Genomic DNA, 16,717 nt, shown 5'->3' on the forward strand with positions numbered 1-16,717 from the left:
GACAAGCGTGGATGACAAAGTCACATCCACACCACTACCTGCTATTGGGGAAATCCCTATATATGTCGACTTTTATCCTCCATGGCAAGGCACGCATCCAAAACTCCTAACTTTCTCTCTCATTGTCGAAGATGCATCTGCAACCAAACGTCTCAACATACTCAGTTTTATTCCTCTCTGAGAATACCTCTTTAAACAAGTCACACCAGAGCAAGAGTATCTCATATCTTCAGGGATGAGAGCAAGAGTATTTCATATCATGCAATCTCCCTGTCATTTCCTTTGTCCTTGTTCTTACCTGCAAAGACAAGGATAAAGAAAGCAATATGTCGCAACCTCCACTCAAACTCCTGGTAAGGAACCGACTGCCTGGAACCTTTCCTGATTGCTTGCTTAGCTCTCGAGTAGTCATCTTCAACTGTTGTTGGAGCTGGGTCTCCAGTCACCAAGAAGTAATGAATCATCCAAATGCAAGGGTTGCATTCCACTCCTGCATCAGAGGGCAAATACTGCAGGAGAATATGCCACATATGCATGGGGGAAACCCAGGGAAAATACTACTTAAGCAATAGGAGCAAGTAAGGAAAGTGAAAATGATACATTGAAGCATGTGGAGACAAGCGCAACAAACACGTGTTGATTCATCCCTGACAAAACCGAAGATCACTTGTCATGTGTACCTCCTCATGGTCCAATTTCATTCAAGATCAAGCCTCGAAGGTCCTTGAAGAAATCACAAGTCCGATTCAAGATCAAGTGTCCACCACCCTTGAATAAAATTCAGCTCCAGATAAAAGGAGTAAATTCAGACTTTTGAAGCAAGTTTAGCAGAAAGCCATCCAAGTCAGTTCAAGAACAAGCTTGTGGAAAGTTAACAAGTAAAGCATCTCTTTCGGCAACTCTTCTCGCTAAAAGACTGAAGCATGATGATCAACGATTAGCCTAAATGACTTGAGATCAAGGGGAGATCCTCATCAAAGGGGAGCATCCAAAACGAAGCAAGGTTTTTAAAGAGGCAACTGATGTTGATATGTGGGCATTCAAGGGGGAGTGTTGAAAATGCTGGTGGGTAGTGAATGCCCACAGTACTTGGCAGAAGTTTTCAATGTCCATGCAAAGTGAAATGGAATTTGGAGATGCAGGAGATGGTATTGTCAAAATGGATGATGTAAATTTCAAAGTGTAGTTAATGCATTAGTTCGGAGTTGCTCTATAAACAGAGCACTACGTATGCCTTCAAAAGGTGAGAGACTCACGGTAGAGAAAGAGGGGAAAGAAGAGGAGAAGAGATAATAGAGAGAGTTATCTTTGTACTCTTATTATTTCAGATTACAGTGAAAGCATCACTGCTGCCCCGAGGATGTACTCCAGTCACACTGACTGTAGAGGAACCTCGTAAATTTTGTGTCTTGTTTATTTATTCCACTGCACCCACCGTCGATTTTACAACAACCCCATCCTTCTAACCTGTTTTTAATTTTTAGCTTTAAAGTATTTCAAACAATTTCACCTAACTTTTAAAAAATTAAACATTCGTTAAGTTACTAACGTTAAGTGAAGACATCATAAATATTAAGTGATGATTTTGCTAGCATTAAATGATAAGATGAACAAATTCTTAAGCTTGTTTTAATTAATCGTTTTCTTTGGAGCTCCAAATTCCCAAATCGACTCCTTTTGGTCAAGTTAAACTGTAAATTTGTTTGGCTATGTGTCCATTTGGAAATTCAAAGTGAGAGTTAAATTTCACTTTAATATTTGTCCATGTCATCACTTAACGCTAGTGAATCTGACATATATGCAATTTTCAAAATGTTAGGTAGTTATTTGATATGTTTTAAAATGTTATGACCAATTTGGAACCACCTTCAAAGGTTGGATAGTTATCTGCACTTAACCTAATTTAATTTCTATGTGATATATTTACACTAAATGGTGGGAGAAGCAATTGATATCAAACTTGTTATTCACAATATTCGAACCTAAGACCACTAAAAAAAATACCACTAAATTGTACTAAGCGGCAAAAAATTGAATCATTTCTCAATTTATGCTTGTTTTATTTACTAGAAAAAACTATTTTCTCATTATTTGATTTCTTCGTTTATGGCAACTGATTATCATCCAAAACTATGAAACATTTATTTTTATTGAATTTTGAGAGATTACATTAATTGATTATTATTATTTTAGAGATTTGATTAGTTTCTGTAATTTTCTCAAGGCATGCAACAATGATACTGTGAACACGGAAAATTCCTGAAACGAAAGAGACAAGAACAACGTGCACAAACAAATATTTGTGTTTGATGATTTTGGGTTACAATCTCTCTCAAATTTGATCATTTGATTCGATCTCCGTAAGGTGTTGATTTGTGGATGTTTCGTTGATCCAAGGGCCGTCGAGGCTTGATCTTGAATGAACTGTTGGAAGTTTCTTCAAGGGGCCGTGGGCTTGATCTTTGAAGGTGGATTTGAGCGGATCTTCAAGGAGCCGTTGGGGCTTCATCTTGAGGATGAGTGTTTCTTCAAGGGCCGTTAAGGTTTGATCTTGAAAAACGGTGATGAATGGATCTTCAAGGGCTTTTGGGCTTGATCTTGAAGAACGGTTGGATGTATGGATTTGTCGACGTTTGTTGATCCAAAGGGCCGTTGGGGCTTGATCTTAGGATGAACGGATGATGAACGATGGTGCTTTCTTTAAGGGCCGTCGGGGCTTGATCTTGAATTGGTGGAAGTTCTTCAAGGGCCTTTGGGGCTTGATCTTGAATTGGTGGATTGTTGATCCAAGGGCCGTCGGGGCTTGATCTTAGAAGAACGAAGAACGAAGAACACTTTCTTCAAGGGCCGTCGGGGCTTGATCTTGAATTGGTGGATGATTGTTGATCCAAAAGGGTCGTTGGGGCTTGATCTTAGGATGAACAGTGAACGAAGAACACTTTCTTCAAGGGCCATCGGGGCTTGATCTTGGAAGAACGGTGGATGATTATTGATTCAAAGGGCCGTTGGGGCTTGATCTTGGAAGAACGATGAACGAAAAACGAAGAACGAAGAGAGCTTTCTTGATTTTTCGGGAACCTGGATGCTTGAGAGCTTCGGAGTTTCAGAGCTTCAGAACTTCAAGAATTTTGCCTAATGATTTTGGTTCTCCCCCCCTAAATGAATGAATTAGCCTTCTATTTATAGAAATTTCCAAGGCCTAATTTTGAATATAATATTCCAGATGAAATAAGTCGTTTCTGCCAAGTGTTGACACGTGTCCTGTTTGATGACTTTTCCAACTCATTTCAATTTTTCGTCGAGTCACACGCTACGTGTAAAATTTATGTAATACATGAGCGTTGAAACTTTGATTTATCGATCAACATTTATTTACCGAAATTTCGATGTCTACAAATGCCCCCACTTCAAGGCGCGTCGTATACATGTGCTTGTCGCGTGTAGGAGATGCGTTTTGAAGTCCCTTAATGTAGATGTCGATCCAAGGGCCGTCGAGGCTTGATCTTGAATTGGGCTGGAGACTTCTTCAAAGGCCGTTGAGGCTTGTTCTTGGACTTTGTTTGAGATTTCTTCAAGGGCCGTTTGAGGCTTGATCTTGAAGGTTGAAATTGGACCATAAGGAGCTTCATGTGGTAGATGATCTTTGGCTTTGGTAGTGGATGAATCGGTACGTTTTTTTTTTTTTGCGCTTTGTTGACTTTCCACAGCTTTGATCTTGAACTAGGTTGGAGGATTTTCTGGATTCCTCCAATTGTTGATTTTCCACAGCTTATTCTTGAACTAGGTTTTGATTTAAGAGTGGTAGACACTTGATCTTGAATCAGACTTGTGATTTCCTCAAGGGCCGTCAAGGCTTGATCTTGAATTTGGCTGGAAACTTCTTTAAAGGCCGTTGAGGCTTGATTCTTGAAGGTTGACTCGAACACATGACAAGCAGGTACGAGGTGAAGGTGACGACTTGTTGCTCTGTTCAATCTTTCTAATTCACACCTGAGCAGTTTGGTCAACGGTATGATCTTCAAGATTGATGGGCTCTTCTTCCAGTTGGTGACTTGATCTTTAAGGATTTGATTCAAGGGTGGTGAATCGACACGTGCAGCTCACAACGCCTAGTAAGCCGACCCAAGAATTTGAGGGTTAAAACGAATTCACCGTCCATAATGATTGCAACACTGATGATATGAGATACTTTTGATTTTGAAGAAGTAGCGGATGACTCAGAACGTGCTTTGTTGCACTTGTCTCCACATGCTTCAAGGTATCATTTTCATTTCCTTTATTTGTTCCTCAGGCAGATGTGGCATCTTCTCGAGTTCCTCATCTCAGACTCCTTCTGCTGAGTTGACTGTGCATGCTGTATTCTTCTCTGCTTGTTTCTTCTGCACGTTGTCTCCACGTACTGCAAGGTATCATTTTCAGTTGTCTTATCTGTTCTTCAGGCAAATGTGGCAGCTTCTTATTTGAGTGGAGGTTCCGGCATATTGTTTTCTTTATCCTTGTCTTTGTAGGTAAGAACAATGACAAAGGAAAGGACAGGGAGAACGCATGATATGAGATACTCTTGCTTTCCACCCTGGTGATATGAGATACTTTTGCTTTGGTGTCATTTGTTTGCAGAGGTACCCCAAGGAATAAGAAACACTGAGTGACTCGAGAGGCTTTGTTGGGAAGGCATTCTCGGAGATGAAGAAAGGTTACGTATGTCTGCCTTTCTATGAAGGGTGAAGGTGGACAGTTATAGGAAATTCTTTAGTACCTGTAGAGGTACTATTCTTTTACTCGTGTCGGCAACCAATGCGTGATTGATTAGTATGGCTTCACGTGCTTTCTTCTTTATCAGAAATCTTCGACAAATTGTCCGTAATTTTCGTCAAGCTGAGTGTGCATGTGACAGGTGTTGACGAGGCTGAAAAAAGACTGGCGCCTCTTCGATATCTGGGATCGGCGCTTCGACAAATTGCCCGTGATTTCCGCAAAGCTGAGTTTGCGCGTGATGGGTGCTGACGAGGCTGAAAAAGACTGGCGCCTCTTCGATATCTGGGATCGGCGCTTCGACAACTTGCCCGTGATTTCCACAAAGCTGAATTTACGCGTGACGGGTGCTGACGCGTCTGGAAAAGCAAGATGCTTCTTCGATTTCTGAGCTTGCCTCTTCGATTTTTGAATTGGCCTCTTCGAATTCTGAGCTCGCCTCTTCGATCTCTGAAATCCCGTCGAGTGTTGATTTTTTATAGAGGCACGCAGTTCGTTTCAAAGCTCACTTGAATTTTCGCTTTTAGAAACTCCCTTTGTGCACTTCTAAGATCTTGATTTTGTCCGACTTCTTGTTTCTTCAACACCTTTGAAAATGTCTGGACCCTCCGACCGTCGTTTTGATTTGAACCTTGGTGAAGAGGTAGTCCCGTCTTCTCCAGATAACATATGGCGCCCATCCTTCATATACCATACTGGTCCCCTTACCGTTGGGGATTCGGTGATGAAGAATGATATGACCGCTGCGGTGGTGGCCCGGAACCTTGTCATTCCCAAAGATAACATACTACTTTCCAGGCGGTCTGATGAATTGGCTGTTAAGGAGTCTCTGGCTCTTAGTGTGCAGTGTGCGGGTTCTGTGTCCAACATGGCCCAACGCCTATTTGCTCAAACCCGTCAAGTTGAATCGTTGGCGGCTGAAGTGATGAGTCTCAAACAGGAGATTAGAGGGCTCAAGCATGAGAATAAACAGTTGCACAAGCTCGCACACAACTATGCCACAAACATGAAGAGGAAAATTGACCAGATGCAGGAATCTGATGGTCAGATTTTACTTGATCATCGGAGGTTTGTGGGTTTGTTCCAGCAGCATTTGCCTTCGTCTTCTGGGGCTGTACCGCGTAATGAAGCTCCAGATGATCAACCTTTGGCTCCTCTTCTTCCTGGAGTTCCGCCGAGTGGTGTGGCTTCAAACAGTCACCCTCTGGCGCCTCTCATTTCTGGAGATATGCCGAGTGGTGAGGCGTCGCCTGATCGTCCTTGAAGATCCCCTCTTGTAAATTTGATTTGATTTGATTTTATATATATATATATATATATATATATATATATATATATATATATATATATGTTTCTCATGGTGCCAGATGCACCAGATGCACCATCACTTCCCTTTTAATCATTTTTTTCTTTTTTTCTTTTCTTTTCCATGGTGCCAGATGCACCATCAAAATTTTCTTTTATTTTTTTGTTTCTTTCGGCGGTGCTCACACCCACCTTTTTTTCTTTTTGCTGGCACATGGTGCCAGATGCACCATCCCTTTATATATATATATATATTATATTATTATTTTTTTCTTTGCACATGGTGCCTGATGCACCTTTTTTTTTTTTTTTGTTTTCACGTGGTGGCAGCACCACTTTGCTCCACCATCCCCTTTTTTTATTATATATTTTTCTGTATAAATTTAGGTGATGGGTAGAGGAATTTGCAGGGAGCGGATGAAGACGACGGAGATGCTGCAGTCGAGGCTTCATGACCGGCTAGTCGTTTGACGGCGGTTATTGAAGTTCTCCGCCGTTGATGTTTGCCACTGCCACTACACAACCATTGCTCCGCCACTGCATTCTTGCTACCTTGCACCGCCGCCATTGCACAGCTGCTGTACTGCCTGCCGTCGCAAAGGAAGGGATCATATTTGCAACCTGGGCGCTTCCTACTAGACCACCAAGCGTTGCCACAAGACCCTCGAAATCCACCTCCATGAAGGGACTCGCCAAGCCGTTGCTGTTCATGGTGGAGTCAAAGACCGTGTCGCCAAACTTGAGCTCCTGTGAGCTGTTGGACGTGGTGTCGCAGCTCACCCAACCTCCAGGGTCTCAACCTTTCCAGGTGCTTCAGCTACAGAAGCTATCTTATCTTCCAGTCGCTTCCAACAAACTAGCTCTCCCAATTGGGGTGTATATGAAGTAGCAGATGTCTAACCAACAGATCAATCCCCAGGAGAGTGAGTTTCAACAACAGATGCAATTTGCAGCTTCTTCAGGATCCAAATTAGTGCAAGAATAAAGTGGTGCTAGGTAAATCTTCCTCTCGTAGGCATCGAACAGATTAAGGAGATCCCAAGCGGAGTTGAGCGGAGACGGTGGCGGAGAAAGGGATTCGGAAGCGCACACCCAAATTTGCAAATCAAAATGGGTTCTGACCCTGTCGTCGTTGTACACCAATTGAGCAAGAGTGGTCTTTCCATCCCACCCATCCCCACAATAGGGATGACATCGACATTGCGCCTTATACCGTCTTTACTGCTCTCAGACACTAACATGCTCATCAAAACCTTCTTATCTTCGTCTCGGCCATAAATGGCAGATTCCTCAATCAAAGAAGTAGTTCCCAATCTCGCAGGTTGTTCAATTTGTTCAATCTCTCCAACGTTGTTCAACTTATTCAACGAATTAAAACCGTATTTGCCTCTCTCGGATTCAACAACACTCAACCTCTCCCTCAGTTGATTCAATTCAACGGCGATCTGACGGCGTTGACCGACGCGGCGGAGTTGACAGAAATAAAGGAAGGAGTTGAGTATGCAAAACCGTACCTTATCGGAGATTCCGAACTGGAGTTTTTGAATCTTGATTTTGAGAAGAGCGGTATCCCACTCGTCCAACAGCTCCTCCAAGTCGTAGACGGTGTCTGTGAAGTCGCACAGCCATTTGCGGACGAAGACATCCTTCAGTTGTCTCCGTTGTGCGTCCTCCAGCAGCGGTTGGATTTCACGGAGGACGGCGGCCAGTTGGGTGTCTCCCTTTTCTACAAGTCGGTCGGTGAGCCCGGACACGAGGGCTTCGGCCATGGTGGGAGCTGATGACACGCCTAATTGACCAGGTATGAAATGAAAAGAGCAGAAGGCAAGAGAAGAGAGAGAGAGAGAGAGCCGGGCCTGGGCTGGTGCCTTTTGTTGCTGCTGGGCCTAGAGATATATATATATCCGTTTTTTTATTTTTTATTTTTTATTTTTTTTCTTTGTAAATACATAATAACATATGTATTTATTTATTTATTTTTTGTAATAAAATTGACTTTCTTTAATAAAACATTTATTTTTATTTTGATATGACTGAACTCGAAATTGAATGCTCGAGCTGCCTACGTACCCCTCCAAAGAAGAGATCAAGTCGTAACGTAGTTCAAATACATTTTTTTTTTGGTATTTTCTTTTGGTGCCGTTTGTAGTTTCAAACTCGTGCAGGCAAGGAGCGTTGGTGTCGTTTGCAGTTTCAACTCGTGCAGACAAGGAGCATTTGGTGTCGTGTTGCAGTTTCAGCTCGTGCAGACAAGGAGCATTTGGTGCCGTTTGCAGTTTCAGCTCGTGCAGGCAAGGAGCTTTGGGTTGTCGCCTTTTAGGCTCGTGCAGACCAGGAGCGTTGGTGTTGCCTTTTATGCTCGTGCAGACCAAGAGCATTGGTGTTGCCTTTTATGCTCGTGCAGACCAGGAGCATTGTGCCATGCAGTTTAGGCTCGTGCAGGCGATGAGCTTTGGTTCGTGCAGTTTAGGCTCGTGCGAACAAGGAGCATTGTGAATTTGTTAAACGATCCTGGAGAGGCTTTCCTTGCAATTTTCATAGCAAGGAATCTTGACCGAGTGATTGAAGAAGTCTTCAGGAAAGAAATCGCGCATCGTGATGGGGATAGACGGTCTATGTGTCGAAATTTCATCATCTTCAACACGTTCACGTTGCTTTGAAGGTTGACAAGAGCTGCTTTGCCCCCTTTCCGATTGGCGGACTTGTGGAGAAGACGTATGCTTCTTGTGCAATTTCTTAGGAGTGACTTGAGTCCATCCTTCAACTTTGCTTGTCTTGGAGGATGCCCCCAGCGGTTGAGGTGAAAACTTTGAGTCGGAAGAGCCAGAAGTGAAGGTGGTATAGTTTGACTTCACCACATCGTCAAGATCTAGCTCGATGATTCCTTTCTGAGCCAGTTTCATGATGAGATCTTTCAGCACGAAACATTTTTCTGTCGGATGATTGATGAAGCGGTGGAATTTACAGTACCTTGGACTGTCAGTGCGATTCATCTCTTCTGGCCGTTTGCACTCAGGCAAACTAATCACCTTTTTTTCCAGCAAGTCTTCTAACATGGCAACCACATAAGAGTCGGGGAATGAATAAGTCCTCTCCTCAAGCTCCTTCAAAGTGCTTCTACGCATCTCTTGATCACGAAAAGCTTCGGTTTGAATCGCCTTACCTCGTGTAGGGATTTTGACGGGAGCTGTGTTGACCGTCATTGCTTCCTTGGTGGGTTTCCACGCAGTCTTCTCCAACTTTGGCCCAAGAACTTTGCCGTTCTTGTAGTCGGCGATCGGTTATTTCTTCCCATGATGGGCGATGCTCAACTCCATGTCACGGGCGCGAGTGGCCAATTCCTTGAAAGTCCGTGGTTTAATGCCTTGAAGGATGTATTGCAAACCCCATTGCATGCCTTGGATGCACATCTCGATTGAAGAGGTTTCCGAGAGCCTGTCTTTACAGTCGAGGCTCAGAGTGCGCCATCTGTTGATGTAGTCAATGACTGGCTCGTCCTTCCACTGCTTTGTGCTCGTTAGCTCTAGCATGCTCACAGTGCGATGGGTGCTGTAGAAGTGGTTGAGGAATTCCCGCTCTAATTGCTCCCAACTGTTGATGGACTCAGGCTCTAGGTCTGTGTACCACTCAAAGGCGTTTCCTTTCAGCGAGTGCACAAACTGCTTGGTGAGGTAATCCCCTTCGGTCCCTGCGTTGTTGCAAGTTTCAACAAAGTGGGCAACGTGCTGTTTCGGGTTTCCCTTTCCATCGAATTGCATGAACTTTGGCGGTTGATAACCCCTCGGCATCTTTAAGGCATCAATTTTCTTTGAATACGCCTTCGAGTACAACCCGGAGGTATTTGAGCTCCCTTCGTATTGTGCCTTGATGGTGTTGGTGATCATCTCCTGCAGCTGCTGGATAGAAAGAGATCCCATAAGTGCCGCTGCTTGGTCTGGCTCCAGCCTCACATCGATTCTCTCCACCGGATGCTCATCTTTTCCGCCAGCTCCTCCCTTTAGTGGATCATCCTCTGGGTCGGGTTTATCGCCGTCCTGCGCCTCCAGTCGGTTGACTAGTGCTGCAATTTGCAAGTCTTTTTCTTCCACAGTTCGGGTTAGCCTTGCGATTGCTTCATTCATTTGAGCCAGCTGCTCATCGATTGAAGTTGCTCTAATGGTCATGACTTGCATGGTTGAACTGCCTCTCGAATCGGCATCGGAGAACATGGATTCAGAGTATTTCTTTGGACTTTCGCCCCTTGGTGCCCTTGGTGAGGCTAAGGTGATCAAATGCTCGTGCCTTAGGTGCTCTTGTTCCCTTGGCAGAGTTGATGCAGAGGTGAAAGAGGCGGCAGAAGTAGCTCTTGCCTTGCTTCGAGTCATGATGCCTAAAGTGACACCACTTGCGACGATGACGCTCTTGTTCTTTGTGCCAGTTGCGGGATCAGTTTGAGCCTTCCTTGATGGCATTAATTTTGGAAATGTGCTCGAATTTCTTGAACGGAGAAAGAGATGAGAGGTATAGATGGTCCCACTGGGCGTGCCAAATTTGTGAACACGGAAAATTCCTGAAACAAAAGAGACAAGAACAACGTGCACAAACAAATATTTGTGTTTGATGATTTTGGGTTACAATCTCTCTCAAATTTGATCCTTTGATTCGATCTCCGTAAGGTGTTGATTTGTGGATGTTTCGTTGATCCAAGGGCCGTCGAGGCTTGATCTTGAATGAACTGTTGGAAGTTTCTTCAAGGGGCCGTGGGCTTGATCTTTGAAGGTGGATTTGAGCGGATCTTCAAGGAGCCGTTGGGGATTGATCTTGAGGATGAGTGTTTCTTCAAGGGCCGTTAAGGTTTGATCTTGAATAACGGTGATGAACGGATCTTCAAGGGCTTTTGGGCTTGATCTTGAAGAACGGTTGGATGTATGGATTTGTCGACATTTGTTGATCCAAAGGGCCGTTGGGGCTTGATCTTAGGATGAACGGATGATGAACGATGGTGCTTTCTTCAAGGGCCGTCGGGGCTTGATCTTGAATTGGTGGAAGTTCTTCAAGGGCCTTTGGGGCTTGATCTTGAATTGGTGGATTGTTGATCCAAGGGCCGTCGGGGCTTGATCTTGGAAGAACGAAGAACGAAGAACACTTTCTTCAAGGGCCGTCGGGGCTTGATCTTGAATTGGTGGATGATTGTTGATCCAAAAGGGTCGTTGGGGCTTGATCTTAGGATGAACAGTGAACGAAGAACACTTTCTTCAAGGGCCGTCGGGGCTTGATCTTGGAAGAACGATGGATGATTGTTGATCCAAAGGGCCGTTGGGGCTTGATCTTGGAAGAACGATGAACGAAGAACGAAGAACGAAGAGAGCTTTCTTGATTCTTCGGGAACCTGGATGCTTGAGAGCTTCGGAGTTTCAGAGCTTCAGAACTTCAAGAATTTTGCCTAATGATTTTGGTTCTCCCCCATAAATGAATGAATTAGCCTTCTATTTATAGAAATTTCCAAGGCCTAATTTTGAATACAATATTCCAAATGAAATAAGTCGTTTCTGCCAAGTGTTGACACGTGTCCTGTTTGATGACTTTTCCAACTCATTTCAATTTTTCGTCGAGTCACACGCTACGTATAAAATTTATGTAATACATGAGCGTTGAAACTTTGATTTATCGATCAACATTTATTTACCGAAATTTCGATGTCTACAGATACAGCTGGCAAAATGAATAGTTAGGACACCTTTTGTAATGACCAAGGTTCTAAAAAACATTAGGCGCTAGTCAGGTGTCGGGTTGGGGCCTAGCTCATAGGCGATTGGGCAGGCGTCTAGACGAACTAGGCGAATTTAAGTAAATCCATTATATTTCGTGTAAATAAGTGTCTGTTTATACTTAAAATATATAATTTCATTATAAACTACAAAATAGAATGACATATGTATTATGAAGTATTAGAACATAATGAAAACATGTGGAACAAACATATAGTGTGTGCTCATTTAAGTATTCAACAACTCTCTTACAATTTATTGAAAAAAATTAAATGCAAATTGAAAGTTATTATTTTCTGTCTAAGTGAGTCGCAATCTAGGTAGGTGCCTAGGCGGTCTAGCAGGCGCGTTAGTTGGTATAGGCTCCCTTTCTCAATTTTCAAACTCCTAGGCATTAATCGGGGCCGTGGCCAGCCACCTAGCGCCTAGGCGGGGATTTTTAGAACAATGGTAACGACCCATCACCAAATATTTTGGTTTTCATAATTTTAATACGTGAATTTATGAAAATGCCCTTCGAGGCAAAAACGTTAACTTTTGTTGACTACCTTGCCGTGTCACGTAAGACCCGTTTCCTTGGCGTATTCTTATCATACTCATCGTTACGAATGTATGGGCACAAGTGGAATCAGAATTGGAGTTACGATGAACGTTTTACGAAACTACAAAGTCGAGGGCAAAAATAGTCAATTCAATGTTTTAGATTTTGGGGTGGGATATTTGTCTTATTTTATTACTTTTCTGGTAACCCGTGGGGCCCACACCCCACTTTTTCCCCATGTCATTCCCTCCCTCAAGCTCTCGGACACTCTTGAACTTTTCTTTACCTCTCTTCTCTACAACTATCTCCCTCTCGATTCCCGAGCACCACGCACATACACACACATGCAAACATACAACAGCAACAACAACCTTACCACCATCGCTCAATTTTCCCTTAAATCCCCTTAGCACTCTTTCTTCGTCCAACTTCTTTCTGTGCAAAGGAGCACAGTGACATCACCTCGTCGTACTCCGGCGAGCTTCTTGAATCTTAGACCAAGGTAAACCCCTGGAACCCCATAGATTGTGTTTAGTATTATATTAAGGTAGTTTAGGAGTTAATCATACGTGTGGATGCAGAAAACACTTTGGGAGAAACCTTCTTTAGTTTCCAGTGAGAACCCGTGCCTTCCAAGTCATTTTCCTACTAACTCCGGCCACCATTAAGGAAACCAAAGGTATATTTCGACTCCTTGTTTCTCAGGCTTCAATTTGATATATTAGATTACTATTGTTAGTTGAGATTTGAGGTTGATCGGAACTTGGGAAGCTCCGGCTTTCTTCTTCATGGAATCCGACCTGAAACTAAGTCGACTCGACCCAAAAACCCAAAGATTTGACCCAAAACCGGCCCAAACCATTGGGCCATGTAACCCAATAACCTAGCCCAAAACCCTTGGCCCATTAACCCTAACCCGGTCCAACCCATTTGACCCATAACTCGGATCTAACCAGGCCCAACTCAATAACTTAGCCCAATCCAGCAACCTAAGCCCAGATCCGACCAGGACCCAGTCCCAATTTCCTGGGCCGACGCATGGCCTGCGCGTCATGGCTAGTGCGTGGAGCACACACACCTCTGCCGTCGACTTTTTTGGCGACCCAACTCGGCGCTTGGCGAAGCATACGATGGTGCGTGGGAATACCTGAGGTCCATCTTTAAGTTTTTCGACGTGACGAACCTAAATCCACTGCCCGTTTTCCCAAATTCGATCATTTTAGTAGAGTTTTACTAAATGGTCCCTATTTGTGTTTAGGTGCATCAATGGGAAGTGACTCCATCCTTACTAGCTCAAGCGGCTCTCGGGCAACAAAATACTGTGAGTGGACCCCTTCTTAACTTGCATGTTTTTATAAAATACTAGGCTTGCATTCACGAAAAGCTTGATTTCATGATTTTACATTTATGCATTATTTATGATTTCTTAAATTTACGTTTTACGAAAGATTATGAATTATTGGATTTTCGTATTTGAAATTCTATGGATCTACAAATGTGATTTATTATGGATTTATAAGGTGAAGATTTGTGCTTTTGAGCTCCAGATTGATATGAGGTTTTTAAGGTATGTGTTCGGTGCTTATATAGTGGGTTATCATACAACACATACACACAATCGGGTATGTAGACATCTATGGCCATAGGACACAATTGATGATATTGATGATATTGATGACATACCCCCATCTTCACTAGCCTAGGTGTCACATCCCGGGTTCGGCTCAATTGTAGCAGTTGTTTTTGGGAACTCACACGAGAACTTTCCAGTAGGTCACCCATCATACGAATGTTCTCGCTCGAACTCGCTTAACTGCAAAGTTCTTATGGGATCTGTAGCCAGTGAGTTCCCAAAAGGCCTCATGCCATAAGGAGGGGAGCATGTACATATAAGGCACATCACCCCCTCTTTGTAGATCGATGTGGGATCTTACAATCAACCCCACTTAAGGGTAACCCGACGTCCTCGTCGGCACATCCTCACCGAATAACAGAGTGGCTCTGATACCAAATTGTCACATCCTAGCCCGCATAGCAAGATATTGTCCGCTTTAGGCCATGCCCTCACGAATTTGTTCTTGGGTTTCGGCACGAGAACTTCCTAGAGGGTCACCTATCCTAGGACTGCTATCGTCCAAACTTGCTTAACTTCAAAGTTCTTATGGGATTCGAAGCCAGTGAGTTCCCAAAACGCGTTTTGCTAGGAAGAGATGGGCATGTACATATAAGGCCATAGACCAACCCTCACCCAGCCGATGTGGGATCTCACACCAGGGCTAGTGTCGGTGTGATATGTTATATGTATATGCTTATTCTCCGGTGTAACCCGGAGTCGTACAGCTTCACCCTCGAGTGATAGACCTCTTTTTCTTCTCTAGCGTAACCGAAAGTCGTACAGCTTCACCTTCGGGTGATGGACCCACTGCATATACATATATATGTTATATCATTTTCTCTGGCATAACCCGGAGCCGTACAGCTTCACCTTCGGGTGATGGACCATGGTTTCTTCATTGGCATAACCCAGTGTCATACAGCTTCACCTTTGGTGATGGTTTTGTCTTCGGGGCACTATGATACCCCTAGTTAAGTATACCATTGATTTGAGTTATGAGATGCTTGGGTTTTGCCTTCGGGTGTTTCGATACCACTTTTAGAGATGATTTTATTGCTACAAATATTTTGGCATGTTAGAGTTTTTGGAAAGATCTATATGTAGTATTATATGTGTTTTCAAAACAGGGGGTTAGTATGTTCAGAAATAAAATGGTTTTCTTATTATTAGTATTATTATTATAAACTTTGGTCCACTCACCTTTTGTTTTGCGCCTCCTCAGGAGTTAGAATCGAGGCACACGATCTCGGCATCAGGGCACTTCCTCATAGGCATCTTGAGCCTTCTCTGTGTAGGACCCATTCCTCATTTCATACCTTTCTATAATAATTCATTCACATTTTTCTTAATTAGTTGTATGCTCTGAACACGGTTCTGCATCAGTGTATTTCTTTCTAATCACATATTTTAATTTGTATGCATGTTTAAAATGACTTCGTCACCCTCGGGTGTCGGCCAACATGTACATATCATGATATTTGGGGTTATTGGGGTCGGAGCGTGTCATCTTTTGGACAACATGACTGCAATAATCATGTATATTTGTTGATATTTGTCACAGCAAGGTGATGGCATGGCCAAATTTAAAGCCTACATTTGCAACCGTTTGCGGAAAGATTACAGTATAGTACTAGAAAGGATGGAGATCTCATCTCGAATACAACTGCTAAGGAGACTCAAAGTCAGATTTTCTATGGACTCTCTGCCATCTAAAGTTTAACGTCAATTTCTATGTCAACATTCTAAAGCATTGTGCCAAAGAACATGAGCGTTGCCTTTGTCCATATTAGTCATGGTGGTCGAGTTGCCTACAATAAAAGATTAAGTATTTCCAAGCGAGAGAGTTTAACCATGGAAAACTCTCAAAGTTCAAAGATAAGTTCTGTTTTTCTATCTTAATTTCTAGGCTTCAAAGCCTCCCAATTAGATACTATTAAGCTCAGAACTTCCTCCTAAATTAATTAACATCAATGCGGGTACTCAAAGTAAAATTTTGACTTAGATAGTTTGAGATTTTTTTCGTCTCATTAATCCTTACAAGTATGTTCGTTAGACACTTATTAATGCAACAGTTGTTACTGTTTGAGCTGCTTAATCAACACATCAAAGTTAGTGTAAGAAGACCCACCAAATGTCGTAGCTGCTTCTGCTTTCTTCTTCCATTCCTTAGTCTTTTCCCTCATCTCCTTCCCTTTGTCATTCTCCATCAATTCCAAATGCAGAGTGAGCGAAACTACAACTCAGTAGGGAACATGTTATCATTAATCACAATTTAATTAAATGATGAACCATGAAATGCAACTTAATTTCACCCAATTTGTTAATTTATATAATAAAACACACGGACTTGCATGTCTCATACCATGCATTTTACCATTGTAGCGATGGTCCGAATGCTGTATAATACAAACTAACCGTCGTAACTCAATCATCCCAAATACTAGTTTTGTTGGTTGTCTTGTCCTTTTCTCGACCTCCGTCCCCACTATTTCGTACCATTCCTATAATTTCACTTTTGCCACCCTTGATGGTCCCTACGAGTGTCGAACTCAACCATACAAAAGATAGTTCCATTTCCATATCCTAATCTCAAATAACCAATAAAAATCATCCACTCCAATATGCAATGATACATGCATATAATCAACTTATCACAATATCCACATTATCAACAATAACAGTGAATAAATCATATTCCAATATCCAGCATTATATCAATTATAGAAATATATCAAGTATTACTTATTCTAAAGTAGG

The sequence above is a fragment of the Malus sylvestris genome, chromosome 9, assembly GCF_916048215.2.
Source record: "Malus sylvestris chromosome 9, drMalSylv7.2, whole genome shotgun sequence".
Classification (NCBI taxonomy): Eukaryota; Viridiplantae; Streptophyta; class Magnoliopsida; order Rosales; family Rosaceae; genus Malus; species Malus sylvestris.